Genomic DNA, 19,391 nt, shown 5'->3' with positions numbered 1-19,391 from the left:
GTATCTTTGCTGAGCAGGTGTCCTGTGCAGGCCGGGCCAGTCTGGCCTCCTTTGGAGCCATGCCTTCAGGTCTAGATTGCACAGTTTGGAAACTACCAGGCTCAGCTAGTTGAGCACTTTGCCTCTTTTGGGACATTTTGGCCACCTGTCACCTTTTCTGCAGAGTGAAAGCATCTCCTGGGAGTACGGACCCCAGTTTGCATCTTGTTCTGTGGAGATCTGGTGACAATTTCAGAGGCTAGTGGTGAGACCTCCCCTGCGAGTTCTGTCGGGATGGTCTTTGGTGCTGCTGGACTACCGCCAGCAGGTGCCTCAGGCCCTCCGTGATCTCCTTGGTCCTGCTCAGACATCGCTCAGGGTTTGTCGGGCTCCTTCTCTACACACTCTGGGGCTGAGTCACTGGACTAGCCAGAGGAGATAATAAAGACAGGAGGGCACTGTCCCTTGCTGATACAGATCAGGAAAACAGGTCGGTAATGCCTTCTGGCTATTGCAGTACCTTATCACCCCTACACTACCAGGAGGACAAACAACAAAGTACACAATAAGAACATTCTACAATGTAAATAATCATTTAGTTTCTGTCCTTAGTGCTGCTCTTTCGTCGTCTCCAGCCCCTTTCCTTACTGAAACATCTTTTTGAAAATGTGCACTTAATGCTGTCTTTGCAAAAATCCTGACAACCAAAACCCTTCCACCTAAGACATTGATAATGGACTACTGTAATACACTGTACATAGGTCTCCCCTTGAAGTCAACTGTTGTAGAAAGCAGCAGCTCAGCAATAAGCAGGAACTAGATGAAGTGTGTATATTATCTCCCATTCTGCAGTCTCTCCATCAGGGACCAGGCTTCAATTCATGGCAATGGCTAGCACATACAAAGCCTTTAATGGATTTTGACTCTCAAATCTGCAGGACCACCTCTTCCCCCTATACCAGCTTTGCTTATCTGAGTAGGGCCTTTTGCAGGTTCTACCCTGCAAATGGGCAAGATGTACATGCATTCTCTGTAGCAGCTCCCATCCTGTGGAATGCCGTGCCTGATTCAGCCAGGGATATTCCAGCTCTCAAGGCATTCTGCAAACTGCAAAATCGAATGAGTCAGAAAGCCTTTTTTTTTTACAAAGTTAATAGGGATACCTCACAGTGGAATGGTTCAGAAAGATATTTCAGCTTTGTCTCTGCTTTATACTAGGTTTCAGATTTCTACAATCTTAATCCTGTTACATTGCTTATTGGGTCCAATTCTGTTTATTGTATCGTGTGTAATCAGCCTGGAGTCTCACACTGAGAAAGGCAGACTAAATAATATCAATAATAAGTAATTAAACAAATAGATTCCACATAGGGAAAAGAAAAGGATCTAAACAGATCCTTTTGCTTTTTCTAGTTTATGTTTTACACTGACTCCCAACTAGATCACAGATGAACTAAATACTACAAACCATGGGTCCAATGCTCCATAGCATCACTGTGGTGCAAAAATAGGGATCCTTATGATTTCTACATGTCACTTGGTGTCAATTTAAGTAACACATTCACATCCAATACACTTTGAGAATCACACTTCCAGTGTTTTATGGTACAAACACATTGATCCAAGATCCTGGTGAATTTTGAATCACCTGAAATGTAAAATTAAATTGCAAATTATATCATTATCTATAGACCGGATTGTAAAAGGCATGAGTACAGTGCACTGTGGTGCTGCCACTGCACGAAAACATTAATTAACACAACAGCAGAGCCCCACAAAACCATGATCATTGCTGTTTTTTGTGGTGTGGTCTGTGGTCATAGACGTGGCATGCTACCAGTATGTTTTACAGTGCTTTTCAACAGAGCCCTTGTTAAAATCACCAGAATCCACCATTTTTAATGAATTTTGTGTGCCAGGACGCCATCTCAAAGCGCCGCAGTCAAGATTTTTATGTATCATTTGTGGACGAGGATATAAGCTGTGACACAAGAGTGGTTTTGCATCACTTCATTGTTAAAAAATAAACTACAAATTCAGGTGAATCTATTTAAAATCATCCAGGTTTGATTTTCACCCAGTCCCATTTTTTTAATTTACTGTGGACAAAATATATGACATTCCACAAGAACGATAAACAGGTGACCACCTAATAACAAAAGACACCAATGTGATCGAGACAGTGAGCCTCATTAAAAAAAAATACCCACAAATTCAGGTGAATCTATTTTTAATCATCCTGGTTTGATTTTCACTCAGTCCCATTTTTTTTTATTTACTGTGGACAAAATATATGACATGCCACAAGAATGATAAACAGGTGACCACCTCATAATAGCAAAAGGTGGTGATTGTGATTGCGACAGTGAGCCTCATTTTTTTTAAAACAATACCCACAAATTCAGGTGGATCTATTTAAAATCACCCAGGTTTGATTTTCACCCAGTCCCATTTGTTTTATTTGCTGTGGACAAAATATATGACATGCCACAAGAACGATAAACAGGTGACCACCTAATAACAAAAGACACCTATGTGATCGAGACAGTGAGCCTCATAAAAAAAAATACCCACGAATTCAGGTGAATCTATTTTAAATCATCCAGGTTTGATTTTCACCCAGTCCAATTTTTATATTTACTGTGGACAAAATATATGACATTCCACAAGAACGATAAACAGGTGACCACCTCATAATAGCAAAATACACCTATGTGATTAAGACAGTCTCATTAAAAAAATACCCACAAATTCAGGTGAATCTATTTAAAATCACCCAGGTTTGTTTTATTTACTGTGGACAAAATACATGGCATTCCACAAGAATGAGAAACAGGTAACAGCAAAAGACACCTATGTGATCGAGACAGTGAGCCTCATTTAAAAAAAACAACAAAATACTCAGTCCCTTGCAATAGCTGAAGAATCCATTCTTTCATGTAATCCCCACTCGGGATTAAATTAAACGAATTAATAAATAACATAAAAAATACAACAAATTAAATTAAATAAAGGGGGAAAAGAGGGCTGCAAACAGCAACTCCAGCCGAGGCCACTAGAGTTCTCCTTCTCCCAAAGATCTGGCGGCTTCATCCTGGAAAACCCTGTTTACCCCAGAAAGCTAGAAGTGTGGACAGACAGGAGTGGAGAGAAGAGAGAAAATTCAGACACAATAAAAACTCCGATCGGGGGGTGGTGGTGGTGGTGGAGGAGGGAATATGTAGGAGGAGGAAGGAGCCGCGGCCTGGGGAAGGGATTGCAAAGTTTCGCCTGGTTTAACTTCTCTCCTTCCTCGCCCCCCTCCAAGCAACAGAAAGCAGCAGCCAAGAGCACAAGGTGAGAGAGAGAGTCTGGGCAGGAGGAGTGTCGCGTGCGGGTGGTGCGGGTGGGGGTGGCGGGGAGAGAGACGGGGACTACTTTGCATTTACAACCCCTTGGAGACGATCGGTGTCTTTTATCCTCGCCGGCTTTGGGGGCCAGGGAGGCGCCCGGGGCTCATTGCCCGAGACGGGGATCCCTTTCTCTCTCTCTCTCTCTCTCTTTTTTTAATATGATGGAGGATTATAAACATGGCGCCTTAAAGGAAAAAAAAAACTACAAAATCATGCACACTATTGAAACACAAGAGAAGGCGGCTGGGGCGGGGGGGGGGGAAGGTTGAGCGTGCAAATTCTTGCTTGGATTGGGAGGAGGAGGGGAAAAAAGGGGGAAAGGAGGCAAAGGATCATGCATGATTGTGGACGGTGCCAAGTGGATTGGAGGCGCCCCCCCCCTCTCCACCCTCCCTCCGTCTCCCGAATATGGAGAATGGTTTCTTGGACATCGTGGAAATGTAGAATGCGATTTATAATGCGGATTTGCGATGCTTTTGTATTAATGATCCCCTTTCTTTGGATGCTTTTTTTTTAAAAGTGGGTGGTTTTTTCACTCTTTTTTTTTTTAAATAAAGTTATATCTACCTGAAGGTTAAGGTGTGTAGAAAATAGAGACTGGAGAGGGAAAGGGTGTGTGAGTGTGTGTGTGTGTGTGTGGTGGAGGAGAGTGAACTACTTTCCCGCTACGGCCTGCATGCCACGTAAAGCCGCGGGCTCGCGTGACTGGAGAAGCCGCGCGGAGCGCAACCCTCGCCGGCCGCGCCCCTTTACCCCCGGTTGGGCCTCCTGGGCTGAGGGCGACGGCTCGCCTCCCTCCCCTCTCGCGGAGGATACGTCTCCGAGGCGGCTCTGGAAGCAGGTTTGGGGCCGACTGAGGGCAGGGGCTCGGCTGGGTGTGGGCGCCACGGAGGAATGGCATGGTGGGAAGGGCCGGGGGAAGGGGGGTGTTCATTGTGGAGGAGAGGAGACCGGTTGCTTTCGACGCCTGGCTTCCCTCGAGCCTTGTGAATTGGGGGCGGGGGGGGGGATTTCTCCTCACGCCCCTTTCCCGAAAGGTGCATCGGAGGAAGAGGAGGATTTGCTTTCTTAAATACATGGGAGGCTTTACCCTTCAGATAGGGGGAAAAAAAAGATGGGAAGGTTATACTCTGCCGTTGGGTGTGGACAGGTTCAAAACGGCGCCGTGGAGCGCCTGGGGAGAAGATGGGGGGAGAGTTTAATTCACCTCGTTTCTCTAAAGGTGTTAAAAAGGCCTGGGGTAATATGCCCTATGAGATGGAGGGAGGGGTTTTTTCTTAGACCCCCCCCCCCCCGTAATAGGGGCAAGAAGGGAATAAGGTGTGGTTTGATTCTCTGTTCTCCCCTCTCAGGTGCATATCCAGGAGTTCTTAATATCCCTGTAATAAATACTCTTTAGTATGGAGTAATATGCCCTATGACAGTGGTGGCGAACCTTTGGCACTCCAGATGTTATGGACTGCAATTCCCATCAGCCCCTGCCAGCATGGCCAAATGGGAATGCTGGCAGGGGTTGATGGGAATTGTAGTCCATAACATCTGGAGTGCCAAAGGTTCGCCACCACAGCCCTATGAGATGGAGAGAGGTTTTTTTTAGACCCCTCACCCATCCCCAGGGATGGGGCAGGAGGGGAATAAGGTGTGGTGTGATTCCCTGTTCTCCCCTCTCAGAGATGAAATGAGATTTAGAGGTGTTTATCCAGGAGTTCTTAATACTCTGAAATAAATACTCTTTAGTGTATTCTCTGTCAATGGGTAGTTGAAGGCCACAGGGCAGTTTTCTGGCCATTAACATATGAAGGAGGGATTGTAATTTGCTTGGGTTGTTAACTGCTTGTTGTTCTGCGGACAATTGGGATGGTGTAGAAAGGTGAGGTCTTGTCTGAAATACCTGGATTATAACATTTGGTGGCCGTTGTAATCCTCTTTTGTTAAAGTAGTATTTTTATTTGCTTGGAATAAATGATATTGCATTGATTTAGTCCAGTTTTGTTCTTTTTTTATTTGATTAGCCACACAAAGCTGTTATAGTAAAAAAAATTAAAGTAATGGGCTACCTGTGGAATATTGTAGGGGTTAGGTTGTAGTGTCTGTCTATCAACACATGAGACATTTGTGTTGGGAGTTTGTGTAATGATTCTTCTACTTTACTTCCATGGAGTGGAAAAAAATCAGTGATTCCTATACCAACCTTTTGGAAAATTGAATATTTGAAAGTAGAAAATGTGGAAGGGTTAGGTGATTCCTTTGCCTTCTTAAGGATAGCTGTAAATGTGGAAGCTTGCTGGGTGACCATAGGCTAGTCATATTCTCTCTGCCTAACTTACTTGGTTGTGAAGATAAGAATGAAGTAGGAGAGAACAATGTTGCAAGATGCTTTGGATCCCTTTTGGTGTGGGAGAGCTGGCATAAATAAATATGGACGCCCCAGTGCACTGAGTGTTCTCTGCGATTCAGGAAGTTCTCTCAGATTTGCCTCCAATCACATACATTTTTCTGCAACCACATTCCCTGCCTAATTATGTGTTCTCAGAGGGGACATTTCTTGCTAAAATATCTCTTCCTTATCCCATCTTGAATAGAAATGGCAAGCCATGGTGAAGTAGTTCTACCAGCTTGTGACGATCTTGGAATATCCAAATTCAGTATCTGTCAGTACCCTTGATCTTGTTTTAATAGTTTCACACACTTGGTAGGTAACTAAGCTTGTCCGTAACTTAGGCCCCCTCCACACACGCAAAATAATGCATTTTCAAACCACTTTCACAACTGTTTGCAAGTGGATTTTGCTATTCCACACAGCTTCAAAGAGCACTGAAAGCAGTTTGAAAGTGCATTATTCTGCATGTGCGGAATGAGCCTGAGATTCTTCAGTCCCATAGGAAATGGGATGTTTCTGTTGGTCTGTCGGGGTGAGAGTCCAGGTGGCTTTATCTCTTATCTGTCACTGACCTTGAGGCGCCCAGGCACCACAATAACTCTTTCTCACTTTATTTGGGAAAATGGGAGGGGGGACTGTTTTGGGATAAAGAGGGGTACTAAAGCCAGATCCAGCAGAACTGGCTTCCTGTAGGTGCTTTGTTACCTTCCAATAAACTCTACTGATCAACAGATCCATAGTCCATTTATTGATCCAAGGGTCGAGACCTAACAGTATCCCTTATAGGAAGTTTATTGCAAAAAGTATGAGTTTTTTTACTGTGTTACTGTGGTTCCAGAGACTAACTGAAAAGATTTAAAAATTTGAGCAGCCAAGATCCTCCTTGATCTCAGATTACAAAGGCCTTAGCAGACCAGGTGCTGGGGAGCAGCAGCAGCAGAAGGCCATTGCTTTCACATCCTGCACGTGAGCTCCCAAAGGCACCTGGTGGGCCACTGTGAGTAGCAGAGAGCTGGACTAGATGGACTCTGGTCTGATCCAGCAGGCTAGTTCGTATGTTCTTATGTTCTTTTAAGGGCCACTGTATTTGGCAAAATTTGACAAAATGAGTGTTTCAGAAATTTCAAGAAGGAGTTTCATTGTATTCTGTGGTCTCATGAGTGTGAACATGAAAGAACTCTGCATTTGCAATTGCACATTTCCAGTTTCACCAGGTTGAGACACTTTTTGTTTCTCTGAATCTTATAAAGATTCATTTGTGGTTCTCCTGTTTTTAGCATAACTTCCTGAATCTGTGGTTGTGTTTATTAATACTCTCTTTCTGTTTAGTATTAGTTTAATTAAATCCTATGACATGTTTATATATTGTATGACTCTTGTTTTAAGTAGCATTTTATAAAAGCAGCATTTATGTTTGTAAATCAAGCAAAATCTAACTGACAGGATCAGGGCATGGCAGAATCTAATAGTGGCTTCATCCAGACCCTAATGTTCATTCCACCTACACCAGATTTCATCCTTTTACTTTGTATTAAGTAATCCAGAATAATACACCTTTCTTCCTTGGTAGTCAGTACAGTAGCTGCAGATCATCCACAAGTGTGACCAAAAGGTGGGAAAAATCTATCTCTTTCCCATTCTCCATCTGCCTCATTGTGAAAAGGAGAGCATGCTTACATAATTTTTAAGCAGGAGCTAATCTGTGTTGTCAATGTGTCCAAAGTCCATATTTGCATCGGGGTTTGTTTGTTTTTTAATGAATGCAGCGTGCAGTCTGATCAGGGATATGAATCCTAATGATGTGCAAATATTTGTGATTATTTTTGTGATTTATTTTTGCAGAATATTCCATTTTTATTCAGAGACGCATCTTTCGAAGGGAGGTGGATGCATTTTTTGGTTTAGATTTTCATCTTGTACAATGTGCGCACACAACAGTGATAATCAGGTGCCCACGGGCTCTGATTTTTCTGGTTGCTTGCACTCTGCTCTTCAGAAGCAGATTATTCTCTTCTCCAACATCTGTGATTTTAGGGCAGTTCGAGTTCAGTCTGATACAAAAAGCCCTCAAATCTATTTTCCCCTAATTGGAACTGAACTGGTAGGACACGGGACTGCCAATACTCTTTATTGTATAGAAGTCTTTATGATCCTTGCCTAATTTATCATCACAGTAATCCTGGTAGGTTAGATCAGAGATAGAGGACAGGACTACCTGTTGTCTTTCATGATTGAAAAGAGATCTGAATTTGGGTTCAAAGGTGAAAAACTCTGTCATTTGGCCCTTGCTATCCCATACACTTCTAAAAATCTTACTATTTTGATGCATGGTTTTAAGTACCTACATGATGTTTACTTATTTATTTGTTAAATTTATAGATCGCCCTTCCCCAAAGGGCTCAGGATGGTGAACAACCACAGGACGGTGAACAACCACAGACAAAGCATTAAAACACAATAAAACCAGCACAGTATCCCAATATTTAAAACAGGAACCATATAAATATTAATATCAGATGGCATCGGACTCCCCCTCCCTTCCCCACCCTTGCGCCCATGGGAGGCCAGATGGAATGGTGGCAGATGTACTTAGCCAGTACACTGTTATGAAGAAGATTTGGATTTATATCCCACCTTTCACCTGAAAGGAAACTCAAGGTGGTTTACAAGCTCCTTCCCCTTCCCCTCCCCACAACAGATACCTTGTGAGGTAGGTGGGGCTGAGAGAGTTCTGAGAGAACTGTGCCTAGCCCAAGGTCACCCAGCAGGCCTGTAGGAGCGCGGAAACACATCTGGTTTACCAGATAAGCCTCTGCCACTCAGGTGGAGGAGTGGGGAATCAAACCCAGTTCTCCAGATTAGAATCCACCCACTCTTAACCACTACACCACGCAAAAAATGATCCCAGGTCTCTTCAGGTAGGCTTTAATAAAAGAATCTAAAATGAGGAAAAACTAATAATTTTTGCAATAAAAGAAAAATGGGACCAGGGAGAACATTGGGAATGACAAGGAACTCTGTTTAGTCTGAGAAGCTGGTAAATTACTACTGGAGGAAGGATTGGAGAGAACAATTATGCTGCTCAGTGGGAAGAGGACATACAGTGCATTCAGTGGATGTAAGTTGAGCCCTGGCTCTCCAATTTAAAAATCACCATGGAGAGTTGCTGTGGTTGCCGGAGGCTGTTGCCCTCATTTCCACATTGTTATCATGAGAGATTTATGGGCATTCGAATCGCCAAAGAAACTTGTTGCAAAGGTTTCCCGAAATACCCCCTCAGTTTACGCACGTTCAACCTCTCCCAAAGCTGAAGGGTTGGATGCAGTGCTGTGACATCGGAAAGAAGTAGGGTTAGGCTCATATTTGGCTCAGAGCAGTTGAATAGTTAGGCTTAAACAGCCTTTGCTCGTGTTCCTAGACACCGTTTTCTGGCATAGTTTTATTTGTTGTATGTGTCTTTAAGTATCAACTGTGTCTGTGTGCTTAGCCTTGGGATTTTTGGGGGACAGATTTGTAGCAGAAGATTAAATTAGATTTTTTCAAAAAAAAATCATGCACATCAAACCAACTTTATATTACTTCAAGGAATACACTAGAAGAGATTAATCCAGATTAATGTTCTAAAATGGATGAAAATGAATGAACATTGGAGTGAAATGGAATAGGGGTTATGTTGGAAGTGCTTATGAAGAGATCCGTAATGTGGTGTGTCATTGTTGTTCCCTGGTGTTTGCTAGTTACCGAAACAAAGCAGAACTGCCTTTAAAACATCAGGGTCTGAGGAAATGATTTCCTGTTTGCATGAGCACAAAATATATAGCTTGGTTGTAATTTTTCATTTCTGCCAAGTGACTAATTTATCAGAAAACTGATACAATAGTTTAAAATGCTCTTACTGGAGACCAGGACCTTGATTGAAGTCTATAAAATTATGCATGGGATAGAAAATGTTGACAGAGAGAAATTTTTCTCTCTTTCTCACAATACTAGAACCAGGGGGCATACACAGAAAGTGCTGGGGGGAAGAATTAGGACTAATAAAAGGAAACACTTCTTCATGCAATGTATGATTGGTGTTTGGAATATGCTGCCACAGGAGGTGGTGATGGCCACTAACCTGGATAGCTTTAAAAGGGGCTTGGATAGATTTATGGAGGAGAAGTCGATTTATGGCTACCAATCTTGATCCTCTTTGATCTGAGATTGCAAATGCCTTAACAGTCCAGGTGCTCTGGAGCAAAAGCCGCAGAAGGCCATTGCTCTCACCTCCTGCATGTGAGCTCCCAAAGGCACCTGGTGGGCCACTGTGAGTAGCAGAGAGCTGGACTAGATGGACTCTAGTCTGATCCAGCTGGCTTGTTCTTATGTTCTTATGACAGTTCTAGAGACAGCCAAAGTGTTGGATATGAGATATGTTATAGGAAAATTCATTGTTTGATAGTGCGAAATCTTGGAATGACTTTTGTAGGCTTGTTACAATTCCTTGTTGAAAAATAAAATGTACTTTTGTAAAAACCGTTGACACTGATGTAAAGAGAAACAATGTTTTCACTCCAAAATGTTATCTTTTGCTGATTGATCATCAATCTGTCTATTTTTTAAAGGAAGAATCAAAGGTAGGCTTAGGGGTGGCAAAAGTCAATTAATAGTTCTGATTTCATTGATCACAAAAGCCCCAGTATTGTTTTACACATTCTACAGGCCTTTTCTTGAATAGAAGAAGAGGATTTGGATTTATACTCCACCTTTCTCTCCTGTAAGGAGACACAAGGTGGCTTACAAACTCCTTTCCTTTCCTCTCCCCACAACAGACAACTGGTGAGGTAGGTGGGGCTGAGAGAGTTCAGAAGATCTGTGACTAGCCCAAGGTCACCCAGCAGTAATGTAGGAGTGCAGAAACTCATCTGGTTTATCAGATAAGCCTCTGCCACTCAGGTGGAGTAGTGGGGAATCAAACCCAATTCTCCAGATTAGAATCCACCTGTTCTTTACCACTACACAACACTGGCTCTCCAATAGCCATTTGGAGTGTGCGTTTTTTAAACATTTTGAGGCAATTCAGGCATTTCAAATGAAGAATTGAAAGTATTGTTAAACCATTCCTTTCATATGCTTATATTTTAAAGTGAGTCCTAGAGCTAAATAAATGTTTGTTCATTGCTTCAGAATCTTTACAAAGAAACATGGAAGTTTGCAAAGTGAGAGTGCAGCAAAATATTTAACATTCAGGTTATTAACAATACAATCCTAAGCAGAGTTACTATTGAACTGTAATGCTTCTTTTACATTTATCTTTTTCAATATTTTCTTTGCTTTATGACGAGATCATTCATTGCTTTTCATTGTTAGGACTTGTCGATTTTCGTAGGCTTTATTCACGTTATTCAACTTGCTGATGTTACCTTGGAATGCAATCTTCTACCACTGCTGTGATTGTTATAGTTTATTTATTTATTTTATTCAATTTCTATCCTGCCTTATCCCTGTAATATAAGTGACTCCTCTCCATCCATTGAAACTGTCTGACAAAGCTATGAATATTACACACCTAACACATATGTAATGTGTGAACACCACAGAACATTCATATCTTTTATCTGGAGATAATCGTTATTATTTGTATTCTAAGCATAGTGTATTGACTTGGTTCAGTTTTGTGTCTTTGGCTTCTGTTACTATTTGACTGCTTAGAAATCATTTTGTTCGTTACTAGAATAGCTTTCGCATTGTCAAAAAGTTCTTAGTTAGATATGTGGTAAGTAGAAACCATTGATAGTAATGTATTGTCGAAGGCTTTCACGGCCGGATTCAACTGGTTCTGGTGGGTTTTCTGGGCTGTGTGGCCGTGGTCTGGTGGATCTTGTTGCTAACATTTCACCTGCATCTGTGGCTGGCATCTTCAGAGGTGTGTAACAGACAGGAGTTTGTAAGCCGCTTTGAGACTCCTCGTGGTTGAGAAAAGCGGAATATAAATCCAAACCACTCCTCCTCTTCTAATGGCAAAATATTAAGCCCTGGCGATGTAATGACTCTTGTCAACCTTTACTAGGAAATGGTTTCTCTGCATAACAGACTCTTTGGAGCCATTATTTCCTCACTTTGAGTGGTGGCTTTTCAAACAGCCTCTACCTCCAAGAGATTTAAGCTTCAGCCTGTCAGACAGACTCCCTTTCTGGGACCTCATATGCATTATTGATTTTGACAGCAGCTCTAACTCAGGTGATGTAGCACCCGTGTTTACCTTTCTCCGGAATGCTGGAGGCAATATTTACTCATAAGGCTTACAGAATTACCTTATAAAATTGTTGCTTTTGTTACTTTTGTTTCAGCTCCTTTGTTCCCATGACTCAGTGCAGGAAACAATGCCATGATGGCTTCTTGTACAAAGAGAAGAGTGTGTGTTTCCTTTTAAAATCGTCTAAAATAATAAGTATTCTCCTCTTGTCCCCCTACAGTGTGAATTACTTCGCAGCATGTAATCTAGCTTAATTTTGCTCATCTGTTGTTGTCTGATTTGTGCTTGCCACTATTCATGAGTAAGCTAGTCCCTCAAAGTGCTGTCATGTTGGCCTAGTCTGGTTACATATATCTTATAGCAATTACATTGAGTTAGGAATGCATCTCAATCACCTAGATACAATTCTCCTGACAGAAATACACAAAGTAAATATTACTACATACATACTTTTAGATCCTTCCCTACGAGCAAAGCAGGGATGGAGCGAGGGGGAAGTGTGCCCGGTGCACACGCCACGCACCCCTCCAAGCCCCTGGAACGTCCCCCCCGGAACACCCCACCACGCCCCCGGAATGCCTCTGCAGGGGCGCCCACCCGGTGCGTCGCGCCCACCGTCCCCTTGGCACTGTGCGCCTGGAGCAAAGTTACCTGCAGTACCTGGCTTGTGCATAAAGTTTTTAGCGCAGCGCTAGTTTTCATACTTCATCAATTTAAAAAAAACCTATATGAGCATTAAAAAATGTGATCACTCCCACAGTCTGAGTTGGGCCATTTCCATTATCCCAAAAGTTTACCACCTAATTCCTTTTGTTGTAAGTTTAGAGCAAATTGTTGCCAGCCCTATTAAAGCGCGTGAACCTGGCGCAATGTTCTAATCTGTCCTGAGAATAGCCATTGCAGTTATTATATTTCTGTAAGGTTCTGAATGAAAAGAAACAAAATTCAAGGAATGATAACTTTTTTCCCTTCTGTTCCATAAGTCTTCCAGAGATACTTTTTTCATATATTTTTTCCAGAAAGAAACAGTATGCAAAACAGTGCTAAAAAGAATCTTCATAGGGAGGTAGATTGAATTCTGACAATCCTAAAAGCTAGCAAATTTATTAAAATTGTCACTGAATAAATATTCTTTAGAACAAAAGCCATTAATGTGTACTCGTCTCACGTGCTTGTATTCCTTTTCATTAATCCATACAAGTGTTACCTCCCAATTCAACCTTTTTTTCCCTCCTCCACTTATGGTGTGCATAATTTGATGTGAAATTAAGAAGAACAAATTCCTGTGAGATTGTAAAAATCCATTTTCTTTTCAAGGTACTTCCTTCCCAATTTGAAAGGGGGGTGCTGTTACCCTTTTAAAAATAAATTATACAAATTGTTTGGCAAATAGTATTAGCTACTGTTTAGTTTTTTAGCTAAGGGATTTACCTCCCATTGGCTAGTGATTGGTGGGGGCAGTAGTAGGTTTAATAAATAAGAACTGGATGAGGGCACGGGGTCTGTTAAATAAGCTGAAGGAGGAGTTGTTTGCTCTGGTCCTGATAACATTGTCATTGAAAAATAGCGTTTACACCCCTTTCTTTCCTGCTAGGTAATTCGGAGCAAGATTAGGGCTTTATGCCATCTGCCAACTTGATGAGGGGATTTTAATTGGAACAGATTCCAGGATAAGCACTCCAGTTCTCCTCAGGAGTATTTATATCTCACATGTGATCACCCAAGACTGTTTTTTAGAACATTGCCTCTTGAACAATTCCCAATTGCTGGAACACATCTTTACCTCCTGCCACGCAATTCGAGGAGAAGTTGGAGCAGGAAGATGTATCTGCGTTCATTGGAATCTTTGGAATTCAGTTATTGTCTAGATTAGGGGTGGCCAACCTGTGCAGCTCCAATTGATCGTAGACTACAATTCCCATCAGCCCCTGCCAGTTCCCATCAGGCCCTAAAAGCAAAATGGGCTGACGTGCCACTGTTCAGCCTGCTGCTGGCCTTGCCCACCTGTGATCCACCCAGGGCAAGCATCATTTTAAACTGTGGTTTGCAATATTACTTCAAATTATGGCTTTGTGCCCTCCGAGGAAGACGGACAGGTCTTGGCTTGGCAAAGCACACCATGGATTTGGTGTATGTTTGCTGTCATAACTAGGGCAAAGGCAGCCTGTGACAATAATTATGAACCTTGGTGAAGAGTGTTCCCTTCAGTGAGGACAAGGAGGACGTTAAGCAGAGGAATGCCCAAATGCAAGCATATAGCCATTTGGTGGCTAAGTAGTCCTGGCCGATGTAAAGCCAGTGACACAAGCCCACTGTCTGTCCTGCCAGCTCTGCTCTGCCCCTTCCTGGCAAGTTTTTTTTTAAAAAAATCTCTTCTTCTGTCAACCACTTTGACCTTTCCACTCGCCTTTGAGCCCAGAGACGCTTAATTGACCTAGCCGACAGCTTAGAAAATTGGAGTTTTGTTCCTTGGTGAGTGCTGAAGAGGCCCAGGTGGTAGCTCTGGATTACCTCCTTTGATTGGAGTTGCATGTTCAGTGCAGGATGTGATTGGAGCACTTCAGACAAGGGGCTGTTAAAAAAGGATTCCCATGCTATAGGCCAGTGATGGCGAACCTATGGCACAGATGCCGGAGGTGGCACTTAGAGCCCTCTCTGTGGGCACGTGCACACAGAGTTTGTCATGTGGGGGGCAGAAAATCACCCCCGCACACACACACACCTAGGCTGGCCTGGGTCACAGCACAATGTGCGTGCCCCGCGGTGAGCAGGGAGGACTCGGCTGGCAGGCCTGGTGCCTGTGCTCTAGGTGGTTGCTGCCTGAGGGGTAGGGGCGCAGAGGAGGCAGAGATGCTAGAGAGGCACAGAGCGGTGCGCACGGGACTTGCAGGAGGCTAGAGCAGGCTGGCCCCTGCTCAAGTGGGTTGGGCGGAGGAAGAGGGAGCCAACTGTTTTTTTCTAAACTAAAACCTCAGCATTCAGGTTAAATTGCTGGGTTGGCACTTTGCAATAAATAAGTGGGGTTTGGGTTGCAATTTGGGCACTTGGTCTCAAAAAGATTCGCCATCACTGCTGTAGGCGCTGGAGATGAGAGCAGGCCCGACTGGTGGGGCTAGCTGGTGATTTCACTCAGGCCCCATCCGCACTTGCAGAATAATGCGCTCTCAATCCACTGTCAATGCCCTTTGCAGCTGTGCGGAATAGCAAAATCCGCTTGCAAACAATTGTGGAAGTGGATTGTTTTTTTTTTTCTCATTCAATAATTTTTATTGTTTAAAAATATACATACAGTTGTTCATACATTATTTCTCTATTACAGCTAACATAAAAAGGTCTAATCCAACCCTTTTACCAAATCATTTTCTTCATTGCTGTCCTTTATTCTGATAAACAAGTAGTTTGGTTTGTTTCTTATCTTTACTACTTTTAGACTTCCTCATTGGTTTGGCTGAGTCTGAGAATTAAGTAAAAAAGCAAAATTCAATTTCATCAAATAAGAGTTGATATACATTTAAATTTACAGATTCTTCTATTAATGTATATCATAATTTATATCATCATATCTTCTATACATATTATAGTTTAATATACCATTAAATTCAGTTTTCCTTTAGGATATTTATGTTATCTAAATTTTTCTTATCTTTTTCTAGGTACTGAAGATAATCATTCCATGTCTTATCAAATTTATTCCAGGGTAATTCTTTCACCTTAATTGATAATCTATCTAATTTCATGTAATCGGTTACTTTAAGTAGCCACTCTTCCTTCGTTAAATGACCTTCTCCTCTCCAATTTTTTGCTATCATCATTTTTGCTGCCGTGTTCATATATAAAAATAATTCTATATTTATTTTAGAAATCTTCCATATTCCTATATTCAATATATATATTTCCGGGGCAAAATCTATCTGTATTTTCAATATCTTTTTTATATTCTTGTGTACGACCATCCAAAACTTTTTAATTTTCTGGCAAAACCACCACATATGTATCATGGTACCCTCTTCTTTATGGCAATGCCAACATTTAGAGTTGTTATTTTTAGTTATTTTTGCAAGTTGTGTTGGCGTCAAGTACCATCGGTGGTATATTTTAAGGTAATTCTCTCTCAACTCTAAGCTTGCTGAGAACTTAGTGTTAATTTGCCAACTAAATTCCCAGTCTTCATATGCTATTGGTTTTTTAATATCCTGTGCCCACCTCACCATTACATCTGTAACATTTTCTTTTTCCGTCTGTAGAGTCAATAACAACTTATATAATTTGGAAAGCCTCTTATTTGGTTCTATTAGTAGGACTTTATCCAAGTCCGTCAGTTTTTTGTTAATTGTCCATTCTTCCAAGTCTTTCCTAAATTGTGTTTGAATTTGTTGGTAGGTAAACCAGTGGCAAGGTTCTTGCCCAATTATTATGTCGTGTCTTTCTTTGAGTCGTGTTATTTCTTGTGTCCAAATTAATATATCAGAATACTTTAACCAAGGTTTATTGCTATTGTTTTGGATATTTAAACAACTTTCTGTTCTTGACAGCCAGGACGGTATTTTACTATAATAAGAGTATTTATACTTTTCCCAGACCGTCAATAATGCTCTTCTGATTATATGATTTTTGAAGGCCTTATCATTTCCTTTTCTTGTGGGCCAAAGATATTCATGCCAACCTGCACTGATGTTATGTCCCTCTATATCCAAAAGCTCTTCATTCTCCAGTTTTATCCATTCCTGGACCCATAGCAATGCTGCTGCATCATAGTATGTTTGTAGGTCTGGAAAGACAAAACCTGCCTTTTTTTTGGACTCTATCAATGACACATATTTAATACGATGTCTCTTATGGTTCCAAATGAATTTCAGAAGGTCCTTTTTCCATTCTACAATTGTCTTTGAGCTATATATTACAGGTAAGTTTTGAAATAGGTACAAAATTTTTGGCAGTACCATAGTCTTTATCAATTCAACTTTCCCTGAAATTGACATGGGTATATTGTTCCATTTAGCCAAATCTTTTTTTATTTCTGCCCATTTTTTCTTATAATTATTATTAAATAATTGATTATTGTTATTTTCAATCTCAATCCCAAGATATTTAAGTCTTTTCTCTACTTGTAAGTTTGTTTCTGTTCTTAATTTCATTTTTTCTTTTACTGTTAAATTAAATCCTAGAATTTTTGTCTTTTTTCTATTTAGAATAAATCCTGCTTGCTGTCCAAATTTTTCCATCTCACTAATCGTCTTTGATAAATTTTGATTTGGGTCATCTATGAAAAGTACTAGATCGTCGGCATACGCCCTCAGCTTTATAGTTGTTTTTTTAATCCTTATCCCTTTATAACAGTTACTGTTTCGCAGCTTTTCTAATAAGACCTCTAAGACCAGGTTAAATATCAGTGGAGACAGCGGGCATCCTTGTCTTGTTCCTTTTTGGATCTCTATTTCTTTAGATTTGGTCCCATTTATAATTAGATTGGCTCTTTGAGTATCATATATACTATTTATTGTATTTGCAAAGGTTCCTTCCAGACCCATTTGGTTCATCATATATTTCATAAATTGCCAACTGATGTTGTCGAATGCCTTTTCGGCATCGACAAAAATAAGAGCCGCCTTTTTACTAGGATTCCAATTCAAAAATTCAATTGTGTTTATCACCATTCTAATGTTTTCTGTTATACTTCTTTCTTTGATGAATCCGGTTTGATCTTTATTTATATATTGTGGAATCACTTTTTGTAGCCTCTGGGCTAACACCGTTGCATAGATTTTATAGTCGGTGTTAAGCAAAGATATCGGTCTAAAGCCGCCAACTGTTAAATTCTCTTCCGTTGTTTTGGGTATTAGGCTAATATTCGCTTGTTTCCAAGTCTCTGGCATCTGTACAACTGATGCTACATTATTTATCACTTCTGTCAATTTAGGGGCCAGAATGTCTTGAAACAACTTGTAGTACTCGGCCGTATAGCCGTCTGGTCCAGGTGTCTTATTATTTTTGGCCATCGTTATTGCATTCCTAATTTCTTCCATGTCAAAGGGTTTATTTAATGCATCTAAATGTACCTTTTCTATCCTACTTCTTATATTACCTTCAATATATTGCTCAATTTCCATTTCATTTTGATGTTTTTGTTTATATAGTTCTGAATAATATTTATTTATTTTTTCTATTATTACTTTTTGGTCTGTCAAATAATGTTCCCCTTCTTTTAACTTTGTTATTATTTTTCTTTCATTTTCTTGTTTCAATTTAACACTTATCCATTTTCCTATGTTTTTAGCATTATAGAAATTTTTTTGCCTATTTGGATTGAAAGTGCATTATTCTGCATGTGCGGAAGGGGCCAAAGTCTTCCAAGGGACTGTCTCTACCTGTGCTGGACCCGTCGTTAAAGACAGATGGGGCACAAGTCACTAGGCTAGCTTTAAAAAACCAAACCAACTCAGGGCAGAAAAATAGCTTAAGAAAACCGAGATAGGAAGGAGGAATTAACAAATGCAAGCGTAAATCTTTTTCAGGCGTGTAGTTTTAATGTACTTCTGCAAATCAATCTTTTGGGGACAATCACCCTCCCCCTGCTTTACTCATCTGCACTTCTGTTTTCCATCTTTTTTTTGTGGGGGGTGCTATTAAGTCGCTGCTGACGTATGGCGACCGCTGTAGGATTTTCAAGGCAAGAGATGAACAGAAGTGATTTGCTCTTGCCGGTCTCTGTGTAGCGACTTGGAAGTTGTCCATCCAAACACTAACCAGCGCTGGGCCTGCTCAGCTTCTGAGGTTTGACAAGATCAGGCTAGCCTGGGGTGTCCCGGCCGGGGCTTTCTACCTATGCTGATGCCATTTGAGATTGGAAAGAAGAGCGCATGGACACTCTGAGCTCAGTGTTTGTGGGGAGCAGCCAAATGAACCTTGGAAAGAAAATGCAAGGACCCCACTAACAGGAAGTCGAGGTTAGAGTAGGAGGGGTGGTGGTGAAGGTAGGATATTCAGAAAGGAGGGCCGGGGTTCGCCATCTTAAAAAGGAATTGCTCAACGAACTGTGCGGGGAGCAGAAAGTTAGAAGGAGTCTGAGCTGTCAAGGGAGACTGGGAGAGGAAAGAGGCCGAGAGGCAAGTTACACGTGACCCAAGCGTTGCTGAGATGAGGAAGTGCATATTGGTTTGAAATGACATCTGAATCTTTGGCTGCAGGCTGTCAGTAAACAGGTGGATTCCAAAACAAATACAGCTCAGTGGCACTTGAATAAATGCAGTCGTGGAGCAGAACTGTGAAGCTGATCAGGAATGCAAAATAGTTCTGAGCGTTAAAATATAAGGCCCGTTCTGGATCAGACCAGAGTTCCATTTTGTCTGGTAGCAGAGGCCATACAGATTCTTCTAGGAAGCCTACAAATTGTGCATAAAAGTACCAG

The 19,391-nt window shown here is 41.4% G+C and overlaps 1 protein-coding gene across 5 annotated transcripts in view; it reads left to right on the top strand.

Annotated features, from left to right (window-relative positions):
* The first annotated feature begins 3,087 nt into the window (after positions 1-3,087).
* The window catches only part of ZMYND11 (zinc finger MYND-type containing 11), a 109,795-nt gene continuing 93,491 nt past the window's right edge, over positions 3,088-19,391 (top strand). For 4 of the 5 annotated variants that reach the window (XM_048511148.1, XM_048511146.1, XM_048511147.1 and 1 more), the window contains exon 1: positions 3,088-3,315. The gene's annotated coding sequence lies outside the window, so the exon portion shown is untranslated. Of the gene's footprint in view, positions 3,316-3,374; positions 4,213-19,391 lie in introns of those variants that run through there. The other variant, XM_048511144.1, reaches the window with a different exon arrangement.

The sequence above is a fragment of the Sphaerodactylus townsendi genome, linkage group LG11, assembly GCF_021028975.2.
Source record: "Sphaerodactylus townsendi isolate TG3544 linkage group LG11, MPM_Stown_v2.3, whole genome shotgun sequence".
Taxonomy (NCBI): Eukaryota; Metazoa; Chordata; class Lepidosauria; order Squamata; family Sphaerodactylidae; genus Sphaerodactylus; species Sphaerodactylus townsendi.
The sequence above is the reverse complement of the archived record's forward strand: the minus strand, read 5'-3'. Positions and strand labels throughout refer to the sequence as shown.